A 17,625-nucleotide genomic window follows, 5' to 3' on the forward strand; every position below is an offset into this window, starting at 1 on the left:
CGGAGCGTGACGGCGAAGAGCCCGCCTCTCGCCGCTCAGCAGCGCTCTTTATTGGACAGTTTGTCTGGTCGCTCTGAATGGCTAACGAGGCCAGAGTGACAGGAATTGTTCCATCGCGGAGAGAGTGATGGCAGCCCAGTGGATCCTTGTGGCCTGTGGCTTGTCCCCCGAGTACACACAAGCAGGAGTTCTGACTAGGTTTCCTTTTAAGAACTTAACTCCTGTCCTCCAGAGCTGTACCTGCTGCTTTAGAGTCGTGCGTGCGCACTGTCCACTACACACAATGGCCAATGTAGGGATCGCCTTGCCCACGCAGCAGGATTTTTTATACAAAAGGGTAATTTAAAAATTCTAATTGCATGTATTTAATTTAAACAAAAATGTGGGAGGAGAACATGTATCCCACAGTGCATGGGTGAAAGTTAGAGGGCAATTGGCTAGAGTTGGCTGCCCCTTAATCCATGTAGGTCCTGGGGATTGAACTTAATTCATAGGGTTTAGCAGCAAGCGCCTAAAAAATCAACAAAAGTTGATTTTTAAAAAGGAAAAAAAAATTAAGGGCACCTATTATTTACTTTTAAAAGGGAAGTGGGGATCCAGAAACTGCCCAATTTAGAAACCAGGCTAGCTTGGTCCTGTAATCCCAGTGCTTGGGAGGCTGAGGCAGGAAAACCAAAGGTTTGGAGTCTGGCAAGGCTACAAGGCTGGATTCAAGGCCAGTCTCAGAACGGAAACACACACTATACAGAAACACTCTGTAATACGATGATTCCGTCGCATGGTTGAAACCATAGCAGGTTGAATCTCGGGTACTCACCTCGAAATTGAAGGCAAACTAATTACAGAAATAAATAAAAGGGTGGAGGATAGGAGGTTAAAGAGTGTGTATTGCTCTTCCAGAGAACCTTAGTTCTCCTCCCAAGCTCACAGGTCTGTCAACTCACGAATGGCTGTAACTCCAGTTCCAGGGAAACTCATGCCTTCTACTTTTGCCCATGAAATCTATTGATACTGAGAGATAAGACTGTGGTTCCATAGGCAGTGATGGCGCATCCCTTTAATTCCAGCATTCCTGAGGCAGAGGCAGGTGGATCTCTGTGAGTTCAAGGCCAGCTTGGTCTGCAGAGTGAGTTCCAGGACAGGCAGGGTTAGAGAAACCCTGTGTCAAACACAACAACAACAGAATCTGGTTTCTTGGGACTCCGAAATTTAAAAAAAGCACTTGCCTCCCTTAAAGAGGGTCTGGGTTAGGGTCCCTGCATCCTTGTGGCCACGGGCACTGCACACGTCACACATAGAGTATACATATCCACAGAGAGGTACTCTTACATACACATTAAAATAGTAAATCTTTTTTTATAAAAAAAACTTTTTAAATTCTTTAAACACTTTCAATTGGGATGCTATCTGGGCTGTATTGAGCAGAAAAATGTGAATTAAAAATTAACAAAAGGGCAAATATGCAAAAAAAAAAAGACTCATAAGGTTAGCTTGCCTTTATATATCAAATTAAAAAAAAAAAAAACCAAGCTGGTTAGGGATGTGGCACGGTAGGGAGAATGGTCCCCTGATGTGTGTGAGGCCGTGTTTTATCCCCAGCACCGTGTTAAGCCAGGCTTGACACATACCCTGTGACATAAGCCTTGTGACTAGTGGCAGGCCCTTAAACTTCCTCAGCTACATGGCAACTTGAATACAGGACTCTGTCTCAAAAATAAAAAATAAAAAAATAAATCAGTATGCCGAAAGGAAGTTACTGACATTCTTTTCCAAACAAATTCCATAAGATGACCAGGAGCTGGAAAACTGTATAAGAAACTCTTCACGCCAAGGTAAGACTGTTACTTTGATTTTTGAGATAAGAGTTTCTTATATGGTCCAAGCTGACATTAACCTCCTCACTGTCCTGCCTCTGCCTCCTGAGGGCTGCCATCCCAGGGATGCACATCACATGCTACTATGAGGATCTATAGTCTTAGTAAGATTTATATTTTAAAAAACGAATATCTTCTATACCTGTCATGCAAGGTTGGCATAAAGGTCAAAGGAAATAACAGGGATAAAAGTTCTCAGAAAGCGATAAACTTTAGGCAGAAATAGAAATGTAGCCTGTTGGCAGAAGTGCTAAGAATGTAAAAGGGGGAGGGGAGGGGTCAGGAGGATGTGACATTTGGTCTCTTGGGAGACTTAACATTAGACTGGACCCTCCACGTCCTTGATTGCGTGTTTGCAAACTTGCTGACTCACCAAAGCAACCGCAGCCTATTACTCAGGTCTTGCAGAGATGTCGGGGTCGTCTGTGAGCATGCGCAGCATTTAAAAAAAGACGGGTACGTGAGCATGCGCAGCATTTAAAAAAGACGGGTACCTGAGGCGTGTGCGACAGAGTCAGAGAGAAAAGTTCTGCTGCTGTTTGATTTCAGCTGCCAACAAATTAATGTCAATAAAATGAAGCTGGCTTGGTGTCAAGGGACTGTAACATCAGAACTTCAAAGACCGAGGCAGAGCTGGCCTGAGCTAGGGAAATACCCTTACCTAAAATTGGTCAAACATCTCATAGTTCAAACATACTCCACCTATTGCATAATAAACACTTGATAAATGTCTACAGAAAGTACATTTTAAGTATCAAAAAAAAATTTTTAAATACCCAGGGGGCTCCCAGAGAGTGAACCAGGAGGATACCCGGGGCTGGTCCAAAGCACCTGGCAAGTATATAGCAGATATATATTCTCAGTGGGAGAAAATGTGCTTAATCCTCAAGAGACTGAGGCCCCAGGGAAGGGGGAGGTCTGGGGGGGAAGGCACACTCTCATAGACAAGGGGGAGGAGGAATGGGACGAGGAAGTGTGGGAGGGGTATGGGGGCAATGACTGAAATGTAAATAAATAAAATTATTAAAATTTTTTAAAAATATTGAATTACTCTGCAGGATGACAGAATGTTTTGGAATCAGAGCATTGAAGGCTGCATGATATAATATCAACAATTAACCCAACAGTTTAAAATTCTATGCATGAATTCTAACCCAAAAGGTAAAAAACTAATGAACCCCAAGATTGTGTCATTTACTGTGGGGGGGTTGGGAGTGGGAATCCTGTTTCTAGTTGTGTGGCTCAGCCCTTAGCACAGACCTTTAATCCCTCTGGGAGGAATACAGACACGCCCTTAACACACACGTTTAATCCCAAACAATAAAGGTAAAGTTAGTTCGTAGAAGGGAGCACCCATGTTGGAGAGTGATGTCTAATTGAGTAGCAGACAAAGTGACATCAGAGAAAGAAATGTCTGACAGAATAGGATATGCCCAACTTTCACGAGAGAGGAGAAAGGGAAGCTATTTATGAAAGAGCAGTGCAGAGAAGAGGAAGAAGGCAGTTTCACTGGAAGAGTTTTATAGAGACAGGTTGAAGAAAGAACGAGCTAGACACAGGACACGCCAGAGAATGAGGAGGAGCCAGAAGATTAGAACGGGTTACTGGAGTTAGTATGAGGCCAAGCAGGACAATTCAGTCAGAGGCCAAGAAAGAAGGCAGTTTGAATCAGTCACTACTTCTACGGATGCTACTCTTTACAAATGTGTTCGCTGTGCTGGGCTGGAATTGGTTGCTGGTGTTGGGTTTTTGACAGATTATTGAAAGTGGGACTCATACCTCCCTCAGGGTTCACTGTTCAACACAAAGGAGATGCCAGGGGCCTGGAAGGTAGAATCCTCTAAAGACCCCATGCTCCCTGGCCCTCAAGCCCACGTCTCACCCTCCAAACCAGTCAAGGTAACACACCTGAAACTAGGATAACTGAAATCCTGAAAATTCTGCCTCCACCTACCAGTTACCATGATTACACCTTGTACCGTGTCTGGCTTACGTAGGTTGTTATTTCAGCTTCTGTAAACCTTTAAAATGGCAGTTGCTGTAATGGAAAACCACCACTTGGTGTAAATCCTGCTTTTTGTCATCTATAAAATGAGCAAAACCCAAACTCTTATTATTTGGTTATTGCTATAAAGAGAAAAAAAATAGGTTTATAAAATAATTTTAATAAACATATGGGCTAAGGTTCACAACCAAAAGAACTAGAGAGGTTAGTGGGGAGGGGAGTGTGTGGTGGTTTGAATATGCTTGGCCCATGGAAAGTAGCACTGTTAGGAGGTGTGGCCTTGTGGGAGGAAGTGTGTCACTGGGGGGTGGGTTTTGAGGTCCTATGCTCAGGTTGTACCCAGTGCAGAGGAGGAGACCTTCCTGCTGGCTGCTGTTAGATGGCAGTCTCTTCCTGGCTGCTTTCAGACCAACATGAAGAACTCTCAGCTCCTTCCCCAGCACCTAGTCTGACTGGATGATGCCATACTTGCCTTTGTGATGATAATGGACTGAACTTCTGAAACTGTAAACCAGCTCCAATTAAATGTCCTTTCTAAATGTCCTTAATCATGGTGGATCATCACAACAATGACACCCAAACTAAGTAATGCAAACCTTACTCACAGAGAAGTAGAGGCAGGGAATCTGTGAGTTTGAGGCTAGCCTGGTTTATGTAGCAAGTTCCAGGAAAAGTAAGACCCTGTCTCAAAAAAATAAAATACCAGTAGGAAGGACCAGAAGTGAATTACCTTACAGATAAGTTTTATGGGATGATTGATTATAATATTATAGACTATACAATAAGGCCTCAAGCGCTTGGATTAGGCTGGAGCATAGCAAACATGAAGCATGGCGAAGGCAGGTCTTGCCCTTTCCCTTTCCCTCTCCCTTGCTAAACCATTATATTACATTCCTAAAACTAGGCACCAAGGTCTATTCCCTTGATTAGCTGCTGACTCATTCCTGAAGCTTATCATCAAGGTCAAGCTATCAAATATCAAAATGCAGTTATCAAAATTTATTATTTTGACTAACCTCACTAAAATATCCAATCAATATGTCCTAGCTCATTCTAACACAGACTCCCCCTTAAAATTAACACTTGAAAAGAACCGGGCAGTGGTGGCGCATGCCTTTAATTCCAGCACTTGGGAGGCAGAGGCAGGTGGATTTCTGAGTTTGAGGCCAGCCTGGTCTACAGAGTGAGTTCCAGGACAGCCAGGGCTACACAGAGAAACCCTGTCTTGGGGGGAGGGGCTATTTGCTGCTGTTTCTGGATTCAGTTTCAGCCACCTTATCTCTTTGGCAGAGGACAGCACCCTGTGGTACTCCTTCAAGGCTCTAAAAGGTAGAAGAGCATGTCTACAGCTCTGAAAAGTCAGTTTGTCAGTATAAATAACTAACTGGGATCTTGAAGACAAAGAGCCTTCAGTTCAAGGGAAAAGTTTCTGATTCACAGGGATCCCCACCCCTGGGGCCTGAGAAGGAGAACGGTATTCTACTTAATCTAGCCAACTTGTGTTCAGAGTCAGAACACAAAACTAAATAAAGGTAAATTTACAATTCATACTCTGCTTTTGTTAACTGGACATCAGGGTCTGGGCTTTTCTTTCTTGCCCTATCTGAGGCATGGAGCTCTAAAGAATGAATGAATGTACTTTGGGGGTCTTGATTTTGTTCATTTTCTCAGTTAAAAAATTAAAACACTGGAAGAGTTTCAGACAGTGCAGGCAGCAACAGGTAGAAAAACTTGATGACAATTGAAGAACCATGTGTGTAAACACACACACACACACAGAGAGAGAGAGAGAGAGAGAGAGAGAGAGAGAGAGAGAGAGAGAGAAGCACACAGAAAGACTCCCAACTGAGCAGATAGGGGACTGGAAATGTAAGACTGTCCCACTCCCATCCTCAGTTTTACCATAGAGCACTGTGGGGTTTAAGAGGATTTGGTGGCTAGAATAGGTCCCCTTCCTCTAATTCAAGATTGGTCAACTTAAACAAAGGGAAGCTGATAGGCCCACAGCTTTAGACAGCCATGTTTCTGATGGTATAGGGCAGGTCCCTTTCCTCATTTTGGGTTGGTCAACTTCTGAAAGGAAAAAAAGGGGGGGCAGAGAGACACTCCAGGCCTTTGTCTTGAGTCATGAGGGTGAGGAAAAAATTAGAAGTATGCATTCTTCATTACATCTCTGTGGCATCTCAGGGATATGTCCAGATCCTAGACAGTTCCTGAGGCTGAACTAGCCCATAATTCAACAGTCCTCCTGCCTCAGTAAGCTTAGTGGATTAGAGGGCTAAGCTACCACACAATCTCAATAGTAGTCTTTATTAAAGAACATACAGAGGTCCTCCCACTGGAAAAATTAATGTGTTCAACAAAATAGAAAATAGTTAAAACAGAAGTCTAGGAGTGCTAACACATGACCTTAATTGTCAACTGAAACACTCAGAAGGCAGACATAGGCGGATCTCTGAGTTCAAAGTCATCCTTATCAATATAGCAAGTTCCACAACAGCAATGGCTACACTGAGAGGTCCCAGTCTCTGAACAAACAGACAAACAAACAAGCAAACTGTCGAAACATGACCTGGTTCCTTGACATTACTTCCCTGGCTAAATACAGCCATTTTGCTTCAGACATGCCAGCCATTCCACTGTTAGGATCAATGAATCACTGAAGAATGAAACTCCAGACTCAAATCAACGCAAAACCAAAAAGAATTTATTGAACAAATTCCTTCATGCAGGGGCCCAATTCCATCAGGATGGAAGGACCCTGACTGAGAAGCGGTGATGATGAGTTCCTGCCCTAAGGTTATCTAACCATCAGGGCTATGGCAGCTGTACTCCTCAGACAGGCTGGCTATCTCTGAGCCACTGAATCTAGCTTCTTGGATAGATAGGCCACAGATATTTTCCATGAGCCTATGGTTTTAGTGAGCACTCCCTTTGCTATGCCTTTTCCTTAATCCACAAAAGGGTGGAAGGGTTTGTGAATGTCCAGGAGGGCAGGGCCAGTGCCTCTAACAAGGCCTTCCTCAAGTGTTAAAGGCCATGTCCATTCCAATGGATCATTATAGTTTGTCTTCTTGTCCCATAGTGGCCTCATATAATGGCCAGGCTATTTTAGTAAATCCTGGCATCCAGAATCTACAAAACCCAGCAGATCACAACAATTCCCATACCTACCTTCAGGAGATGGGACCAGGATGCTGAGGATGGTCTGTTTCTGGGCATCTGACCACATACATTGACCCCCACTTTGAATGTGTATCCCAGATAGGTGACCTCAGGTTGTCAGAGCTGGGCCTTTTTAGCAGACATTCAGTACCCAGTTGACTCAGTCCTTGTAGCAGATCCTATGTTGCTTCTGGTCAGGTTTCCATATCAGGGGCAGCTATCAGGAGGTCATCTACATATTGGAGTAGAGTTCTTTGGGGGTAGGCTTACCTGTACTCACCCAAGTCCTCTTGCAGTGCCTCACTGAAGATGGTGGGTGAGTTCTTGAATCCCTGAGGCAGGTGTGTCCAGCCTGAGGTTGTCTGTTGAAGCCCCTTTCCAAGGCCTGCCATTCAAAGGTGAATAGGGGCTGGCTTTTGGGTGCCAGGGACAGGCTGAAGAAGGCATCCTTAGGCTGAGTACAGTAATGCACTGTGCTCGAGAGGGAAGCTACTCAGCAGACTATAAGGGTTTGGAACTGTGGGGTGAATATCCTCCTCCTGCTTATTTGCTTCCCTCAAGTCCTGAGCAAGTCAGGTAGTCACAGGAATGACGCTTCTTGACTAGAAGGAGGAGGGGTATTCCATTCTGGTTGGCAAGGGATGTGGATTCCAGCTTCCTAGAGTTGAGGTTTGGGGTTATCCCCACCCGGGCCTCTCTTTGTAGTGGGTTGACCTGATGCTGTTTGACTTCTGACATTAATTCTGCTTCCTCAAAAGGGGTGGCTCCTGATGAGTAGTCCATCATATACTCAGGTGATGTCAGGTAAACCTCCTCATTTTAACTGGTTAATAAAGTATAGAGCCCATGACTGGGCAGTGGAGGGGAAAAGTAGGACTGGAAGTTCAATAGTTGGGGAGGCAGACAGAGAAAGAAAGAAACCAGAACCGCCATGGGAGAGGAAGAATGTGCAGGAGGGAGGAGAAGAGCTACAGTGAGATAACTAAGTCATCAAAATGTGGCCATGTGGGCTGGCCAATTGGAGTTAAGTCCAGCCCAGATGGAACACAGAAATCAGTAAATAGTGACTCTGAGTTATCAGTACGAAAGTGGGTTCTAACAGCATGGAGGGCAGGCAACTGCCAAGCTATTGTGCTGCCTCAGGCATATTTAAAAATATAAAGGCTGTGTGAGTGTCTTTCATCCAGGAACATAAATGATCTAAGGCAAGAAGGAACTCTGTGCTGGAATATATTTCTAAAATATTTTTTGCAACATCTCTTGGCATTTGAAATTGTCTGATGCAAACTGAGGTAGTCCAACCTTTAATTGGACTATGGTTGGAGTCCTATGATGAGCAGTCTGATTGGATTTCTCTCTGCCCAAACTTGGGGAACCTCAGTCATGAACTTTTGGAGCAGTAAATTTAGTGAGGACATTGGGTAAGGGATCAAACCAGGGATAGGGGCATTCTTATCCAGCAGTTCCACTCCCTCTGGGCCAAAATGGATTCAGGCTCCCATTTTTGGTGAGATCTCTCCCCAGCTGAAGGTATGGGCATCCAGGGATAACCATGAAAGAGTGAATTGCCCATCCCACTCTCACGTCCACCTTTCTTTGAGTAGTCCATGGATACAGCTTATTGCCCATTACCCCCTTCTACCTATGTTTTTTCAATCTGACAATGGCCCTGATGGGTTGTTTTAAAATGGAATGTTGTCCACCAGTGTTCCCAAGAAAATCTGTTTTTCCCCTCTATCTTCAAGGTTACTCAGGGCTCCTGGATGGAGGTTGGACCACATTGCTCTCAGTCACTGACTTGCTCTGATTTCAGGACTTTGGGTTTTCTGTTGGGGTATTCATTTTTCCAGTAGCCCATTTCTTTGCAGCATTGGTCTTTCTTTAGTGTCATTGGAAGCCTGGATCCCCATCAGCTGTACCCTGATTACCCCTTCCTTGTCTCTGAGCCATGTCCTTCAGTTCACTGTCATCTGTGCAGTCTTGGTTGGCAACACTTAGCAATATTTTGGCCAGTCCCTGTTTTGTTGCTCCTTGGAGGGTTTCTCTGTTGTTGTAGACTCTTTCTGCTCCAGCGAACAGCTCTGTCAATTGTTTACCTTCAAATCCCTCCAAGTGGTGGAATTTTTGCAAACTGTCAGAGGCTTCCTGGTTTAAAAAAGCCATTTTCACAGCTGACTGGTTCTCTCTAGCTTTGGGATCAAAGATGGTATAGGTTCTAAAGACCTCTATGAGTTTTTCTAGAAACTACCTAGGGCTCTCATCCTTTTCTTGGGTAACCAGACTTACCTTGGATAAATTTGTAGGCCACATGACATCCTGTCAGAAGTCTCCCATTAGAATCTGGAAGTAGGTTCCGAGTCTCGTTTTAGACACATCAGTGTTGGAATGCCAGTCAGGTCAAATCAAGGGGAAGGTCAGGTTACTACTGGCCTGAACCTGGGTGGGCAACCCATTTGTCCCCAGAATCAACTTCCAGGCAGCAACCATAATCCTCTCATGCTCTTCTGTGGTCAAGAGGATCTGCAGCAGTTGCTTGCTGACAGTCATCCCAGATGGGCTGGTGAATCAGCATGACTGAGCCGAGAAGACTTATAAGAGCTAAAAATGGTGGGTTTTGTATCTTCCAATTATATAGGTCATACTTGACAAAGGCAAATAAGTCATAAACTGTCTCCCCAGGAGATCTGGGGGTCCTGTGCCCTGAGAGTAGGGTAGTGGTCCATTCAGCCTGATGAGTGGCTGAGTCAACAGTTTGGGCAGCTCTGAGTATGGGGTGGACTCCAGGTTGACTCAGGAGCGTCTTCTGCCTGTGCCTGCTGGGCAGAGACTGCAGCAGCAATATAAGGAGGAGAGCAAAGATCCTCTTTGGGAGCTGAAAGGCAAGAAAGGCTGACCGCTGGGGCCTGCCCCCCTTCAGGGGAAGACGAAAGGGGGTGGTGCAGCCAGTGACAAAAAGGGTTTCATGCAAACGGGGTGGGGGTGGGTTCCACTAAATACTGCTATGTGGTGAGATAAGGCTCCAGATGACCCTGACCTCATAGACTATAGCTTTTACCCAGTAAATGATATGCATATAGAAAGTCCCCTCCTTGGGCCAGTCAACCTTAAAAGTGGGCCATTCATTCCTACAGAAGGTCATAAGCTTACTGAAACGAACAATCAATCACTCCTGAGTCCTCCACAACCTGGTAGATGTCCCTGAAATGGCCCAGAACCAGACTCAGAGGGGTGCTCTGTACCTGTCCCATTTTAAAAATCAAGATCAAGATAATATCCTAAAAACTGGTAGAGTAAAATCTTGTAATATATCTCTAGTGGCTGGCAAAGAACTAAAGATGTAACTCAGGTTGGAACTGGCTGTATTGTCCAGGCTAGCCCGAAATTCATGGCAGTCCTCATCTTCAACCTCCCCGAATGCTGGGATTACAGCTGTGAGCCACATCCAGATCTTTCTGTTCCGTAAGTTGGTTTTGTTTTTGTTTGTTTGTTTTGTTTTGTTTTGATTGGATGATGTGGCTTCATTTCCTTTTCCAGAAATTTGTTATTTTATTTTATTTTATTTTATTTTATTTTATTATTTTATGTGTATGGGCATTTCACATGAAAATGTGTGTGGAAAAGTGTTGTTTTAAATAAAATCTCAATGATTCAATTTTACTATTGAAGACTCTGGAGTGAAAGCCCGCTAACTCAGAGAGGCAGAGAAAGCGCACAACTGGCCTGTCTCCTCAGGCAATGTCCCAAAAAGAAAAGTTCTCCTTCTTCACACTCTTTCAAAAACCTCAAACTGAATGTCCTGCCTTTGTACTTCCTGTGCATCTTTCTATCCATCCTTTGACTTCCTCTCACTCTCTACGGTTTTTTCCCTATGTTCACTCCTTGTCAACTGGTTGCTTGCTCTGCCTCTTGACCTGTGGTTGACTTTATTCAATCCTGTTTACAATAAGCAGAAAGCTCTTAAATTAAAGGTGGTACTAGGGCTAAGCTACACCACAACTAGAAACAGGTTTCTCCAGTGAACAACACAATCTCAGGGTTCACAGGATCAAATATCCTGTGACATGGGAGGTATATTTAAATACCAGCTAGAGAGAGTATGAAAGATGGAGAAAACCTTTGACTCTATACCCCAAAGACAGTTTGAGTGGTCATTAGAGCAGCAGCCATAAGGAAATAAATTTCTTTACACATTCTTGCTCCATCTGTAGGATAAAGGCCAGATTAGGGGGGAGGAGCATAGCTTCATTTCTCTAGCCTGCAGAGATTGCGCAAAATCTACAGGTTATTGATCCAATAGAATTCGGGATCCTCCTATCTTCACAATACTAAATATTCAAGGCAACATCAGTGTAAGGTTTCTTCTTTTCTTTCTTTTCTTTTTCTTTTTGTTTTTATTTGTTTGTTTGTTTGTTTTTGTTTTGTTTGTTTTGTTTTGTTGAGACAGGGTTTCTCTGTATAAGCCCTGGCTGTCCTGGAACTCACTCTGGCCTCAAACTCAGAAATCCACCTGCCTCTGCCTCCCAAGTGCTGGGATTAAAGGCGTGCGCCACCATTGCCTGGCTAGTGTAAGGTTTTTGTTATCGTTGCTTTGTTTCATTTTTTAAAATGTTAATAAGACACAGTGACTGACATGGATAGAAGGAATATATCTCTTCACTAGCACCAAGGTTTGTGTCAAGCGCTGATTAAATACTCTTAGGATCACTAGTGCCATCAGTGGGATATACTCTTTGAAAATTTAATTCTGAACACTCACACTGACACTAACGGTCCTGTAAAGAAACCAAGATATTGGGGCAATTTGGCCTCCTGACTGGCAGCTACTAGAATGTCCTTTAGTGCCCTAGATTCCTTAAGCAAAGGACTGTCAAAGTTCAGACCAGACTATAATTATACCAAACTAATGGTTATAAAGACTTCATGCATGCCATAAGTGACATATGAGACAATCTTCCTTGGATGTCTGGTCCTAGGACGTCTATGTCCCGATTGGTAATATCACAAGTATACACTGTCACAACTAACATATTCAGTGCTGAGATGGAGCCCAGGACCATATTCATTCTGAGCATGCCCTCCATAACCTGAGTGCCATCTCCAGTCATCATTTTTTTTTCTCAGAAGCCTCAATAAAATCTAGATCTAAAATCTAGATAATCTTGCAACCATACCCATCGAGATCAGACTAGAGCCCTTGTGGGGAACTAGGTGAACTATCAGGGGGACTTTTGTGACCGGTGCTATTAAGGAAACAAGGCTATGATTAATGCAAATGTAACCTTCAGTTTCACACAAGGTTGGTACAATTATTGCAAATAACCCTAGTCTACTTACACATTTCACCCATTCAGCTCACTTGGTGAAGAGGCCGGTAGATAATGCCCTGTGTTGTATGTATTGCTTGGTGTTGTGACATTGGGCCTAATAAAAGGTTTATTTTGAGTTGGTCTTGTTAGTATTCTGTCTAAGCTCTACCCCACACTTACCTGGCAATAGCCAAGTATGCCCCTCCCCATAGACCTGGCCCACTATAAAAGCGGCTACTTGCCCCTCCTCTCTCTCATCACTCTTACCTCTTGGTACTCTCACCTGTCTGCCCCTCTTGGGCTCTCCTCCCCTCCCCCCTCTCTCCGCATGATCATGGCCGGCCTCTACTTCTCTACTTTCTTCTCTCTCTCTCTCTCTCTCTCTCTCTCTCTCTCTCTCTCTCTCTCTCTCTCTCTCTCTCTCTCTCTTTCTCTCTCTCCCTCTCCCTCTCTGACTCCCCTCCTCTGCCCTGAATAAACTCTATTCTATACCATGTCTGTGTGCGTGTGGTCCCTCAGGGGGAGAAGAGGTGCCTGGGCATGGGCCCGCCTAGGCACCCCCTTCCCCCCACATCTCCATGCCACACTCTCTAAACCCCTTTCTCTCTTTTTATGACCCCTTCATATGGTGCCGAAACCCGGAAACAAACCCCATCAGATCTTGTCTAACTCAGTAGTGCAGTCCAAAGGGTTCTAGTAGGCCAAAGCATGGCAAACATAGCTTTGGCAGGCCTTGCCCTTTCCCTATTCCCTCTGCCTTGCCAAACAGTCGAATTACCTAATTTCCTAAAGCTAGCCACTTCTTTGGCCACTTCCTCCTCCAGAGGCTGACCACCAAGGTCCAGGTATCAAAGCACTGAAGTCTAGCAATCAAAGGCCTCTTTTGGCCACCCTAATTAGTATGCCCAATAAAAACAAACTAGCTCATTGTAACACAGAGATTACCATTTATAAATTGCAATTTGCCTATGGGCCATGTATGTCTCTTCTCTCTCCAGAGGCAGTCCGTTGTCATTCCAGAGCAAATTTCCCTTCTTCCACTCCCATTTTCTGTCCCTTTATTCCTCTTATCTCTTTCCTGTTTTGTCTTACCTGCCCTTTGTCCCTTGTGAAGCAAATACATCTACTTTGTGCTGAGAACTTGGTCTTGAAGTGTCCTGTGCCAATTCTGGTCCATTCGCAGACTGAATTGGTAATGTGAATAGAAAAGCAATAAAGGACTTCTCAATGTCTAACCATACTTGCTCTTGCAAGGGACTTGGGGTTTGGTTCCCAGCAATCACAAGGTGGCTCACAACCATTTGTAACTCCATTTTCAGGAGATCTGATGCCTTCTGGCCTCTTCAAGCACCAGGCAAACAGGTTGCACACACACACATACATGCAAGGAAAACCGGGCTGTTTTTTTCAACACTGGTGAATTTAAAGTGAAAATACAAACTCTGGAACACACTGCAGATGTTCTCTCCTGCATATCAAATAAAATACTCAACCATGACTTAATTGTATCTAAAAAGTAAGCAAGCAAATCTCTATCATTAGAATCCACATTTGCTTTCACCTTTTGCCTAGGAGTATAACCATATGTCTCAAACCATTTTTATTTACTTAAATATTCAAACCATGTCTTTAGGATTCATCTTTATGTGCACAGGCATTTTGCCTGCATGTATGTCTGTGTACATGAGTGTCTAGTGCCCACTGAGGCCAGAAAACTGTATTGTGTCCCCTAGGAATAGAGTTGCGCACAGTAGTGAGCTGCCATGTGGGTGCTAGGAGCTGAACTCAGATTCTCTGGGAGAGCATCAAGTACTAGTAACTGCTAAGCCATCTATCTTTCCAGTTCACCTCCTCAGATTCCCCCACCCCCAATTTTTTTTTGTTTTGTTTTTTTGGATTTGGTTTTTTCAAGACAGGGTTTCTCTGTGTAGCCCTGGCTGTCCTGGAACTCACTCTGTAGACCAGGCTGGCCTCGAACTCAGAGATCTACCTGCCTCTGCCTCCTAGAGTGCTGGGATTAGAGGCGTGCGCCACCACCGTGTGCCCCCCAAATTTTTAAGTAAATTTTTTCTATCAGTAAACATTTGATTTATATAAATACATATCATGGGGTGTATTTTTATACTTAGGTAAAGTTTTCTCAGACAAAACAAGAGTTGTGAGTCATAGAAGTTGAAGCAGCTCTCTCTAAGGCCAACACAGGAGTTTAAATATTTATAAAACAACTTAGTGTCTTGCTACTTACAGGTGAGCATTAATCTTACAAGCCTTCTAATCTCTCCAACCCATGGGAGACAATTTTGATAGTTTTAAAGGAGGTACAAACCCTTCAAATATAGATCCAACATAAGCAAGTCTTCATGTTGATGAAACTGAGATTTTACTTAAGGGTTTTGTCAGGTACATGCCTAATGTGTGGTCATTGAGGGTATTGTAAAAAATATATGTTCTTTGTGTCCTATGTCATAGAATAATAATTGTTGCTCGTGATAATAGACTATTTTATGTGGCTGAAGGCCTTAATACAAATAGAGGCCTGGCTTAAATGTTCAATATATGACAAAATTGAATCCTCAACTGACAAAAGAAAGACACATAAGGAAAGAGATGTCTTTATTTAGCCATACAGTGCTGAAAGGAGTAATAAGAGTGCAAATTTTGTTTATTTGTAAGGTATGAGTGTTTTGCTTGTACATATGTCTATATCCTCTGCATACCTGATACCCATAGAGGCCATAAAATCTTCTGAAACTGTATTTATAGAGTTGTTGGCCACTGTATGTGTCCTAGGAAACAAATCTGGGTTCTCTGAATGAGCAGTCACTGCTGTTAACCACTGAGACATCTGTATCCCCAGCCCCTGATCTCATTTATTTGAAAAGTTGTCAGTTAATCCGTATCAGTCCAATTAGGCATCAATGCAGGAAAATCCAGCAGTCCTCCAAAAGAACTGAAGAGTATTTGAGGATATTATGGGCCTTTTGGAAAAGTGGTAAAGGTGTTGCTTATATGAAAAGCAACAGGATTATTGGGATAATGAAAGTCATTTTGAATAAATTTGGTATCATAGTTTAATTTCTATGAAGGTAGATAATGATTGCAACAACCATAATCAGGATTAAAAGAAACTTTTAAGTTCTCTCTAGGAAATCAACAATGTTTGCAGGACTTCCTTGACTGGAGCAATGGAATGGGTAACTCAGTAAGTATTAATCAGGGTCCAGGTAAAGTCTTGGGTCTTCCTGGAGGAGAGGGCCATGTGGATTCCTGAAATAAGTTCAATTGTGTAGATGTGAAGAGGATAGGAAAAAAGAACCTGTAAATGTGTATTACAAAATCCAGAAAGGAAGAAAACAATTTGGGTCTTGCTGGAGAAAGCAGACATCTCTAGGAGGCTCACTAGAGCAGACGATTGAGCTTTTGAGCTGGACAGGTAACTCCATGATAACATACCTTGTAGCTTTGACATGAGTGAACTTGTCAAAGGACTTGATGTGTGAACAGCTTCCAGTGGTCACTTCATCCCATGAACAAAATTTAGGACAGACCCTAGCCACTGAGGAAGTCTGAAGGATCATCCTGATTTACCCTGCAGTTCAGTGTTGGTCATGATACTCTGTCCCAGAGATGTGAAATACTGAGAAAATGTATTCTGCAGGAAAGGAGTCATTATCTTCAGTTACATAGTCATCTTTTCCTAGAGAGACCTATTAGTATACTACCGTCAAGTGTTCATGTTTTTAAGCCATACTTTAGTTGGGAACAGGTACCTATAAAGAAAGCCTTTTTTTAAGGTATCATCTCATGTAGACTGTGCTAGGATGGACCTAACTGGGGGATGGCCTTACATTCTTGTCCTTCCTGTTCCTAACCTTCCTGTTCCTACTTCCTAATTGTTTAGATTATAGGATTCAACTTTCCCCAACTTCTCACCCCATTCTGTTGCGTGTGTGTGTGTGGGGGGGGTGGTGTGTGTGTGTGTGTGTGGTGTGTGTGTGTTTGAGAGACAGAGGCAGAGAAAGAGAGAGAGAGAGAGAGAGAGAGAGAGAGAGAGAGAGAGAGAGAGAGAGAGAGAGAGAGAGAGAATTTTATTCACATTGGCCTTGTACTTACTCTATAGCTCAGACTGGCTTTCAACTTGTGACCATACTACCTTACCCAACAGAGTAGCTAAGGGCACAGGTATATGCCACACAGCCCCCTTTGTCTCCTAATAAAGACAGTATAGTTTAGTTTTAGGGTTCATATGGAAAATCCATGATAACATCATTCATATCCTGGTCCTTAACTTAATTACTGCAAAACTGCTTCTTCCTAAGACGTTACATTTACAGGTGCCAAGGAAGCTGCCCTCTGACCTACACATGTACACTGTAGAGCACGCGCTCGCATACCCAATAAACAAGTATAATAAAAGTCCCATTAGCATTTCATTCTTTAATTATTTATTCACTCTACATCCTCCTATCAGCCTCTGTTCCCCCTTTCCCTTCTCCTCTGAGAAGGGGAGCCCCCTCATGTTTATGACATTATTTACTGTGCATATTTTATTCTGATTAAAATGTGTTCCTTATTCCTAAAGGCTTTTTGATATCTTGTTCATCTTTGAGTTTATCACTTTTAATTGCATTTGTTTTATTGATAAGTCTCCTATACTTCCTTAAAACATTGATTAATCTAACTATATGGGAACATAATCACTATGTGCACATGGAATTTCCACCAAGTTTATGTACTGAGTGCTTGATCTTGAAATTGTGGCAAGGGAACTATTTTAGAGTTTTGATGGTACAGCTGAGATGGTCAATGTCACAAGGGCATAGTTCTGAAGAATAAATCTGGTACCTTCTCTTTCAATTATGCTTTCTGATTTTAAATTTTTCTATATTTTTTGTGTGTGTTAGGGATTATAGTTATAAAATATACTTGCAAAGGCAGATGCCATGTTACTAAAGTATACTCTAACCTTCAATTGCTATATATTTAGACAAACTTCACATATTCTTTGTGATTATGATGAAGACACTGAAGTAAATACAATCTACTATCCATAAAGCACATCAATTTAATAGTATATTCGGGCTTTAGTAGATTAATTTCAACTACAAAGCTCTGGTAATGACAACAAATTCATCCAAACATTGCCTAGGATGCTATAGTCACATGACAGAGAATTTGCCTAGCATGCATGAATCTGTGGGTTCCATCCAATGCATTATGAAGAATAAAAATCTAAACACATATACACACACACACACACACACACACACAAATG

This window comes from Apodemus sylvaticus, chromosome 1 (genome assembly GCF_947179515.1).
Source record: "Apodemus sylvaticus chromosome 1, mApoSyl1.1, whole genome shotgun sequence".
Classification (NCBI taxonomy): Eukaryota; Metazoa; Chordata; class Mammalia; order Rodentia; family Muridae; genus Apodemus; species Apodemus sylvaticus.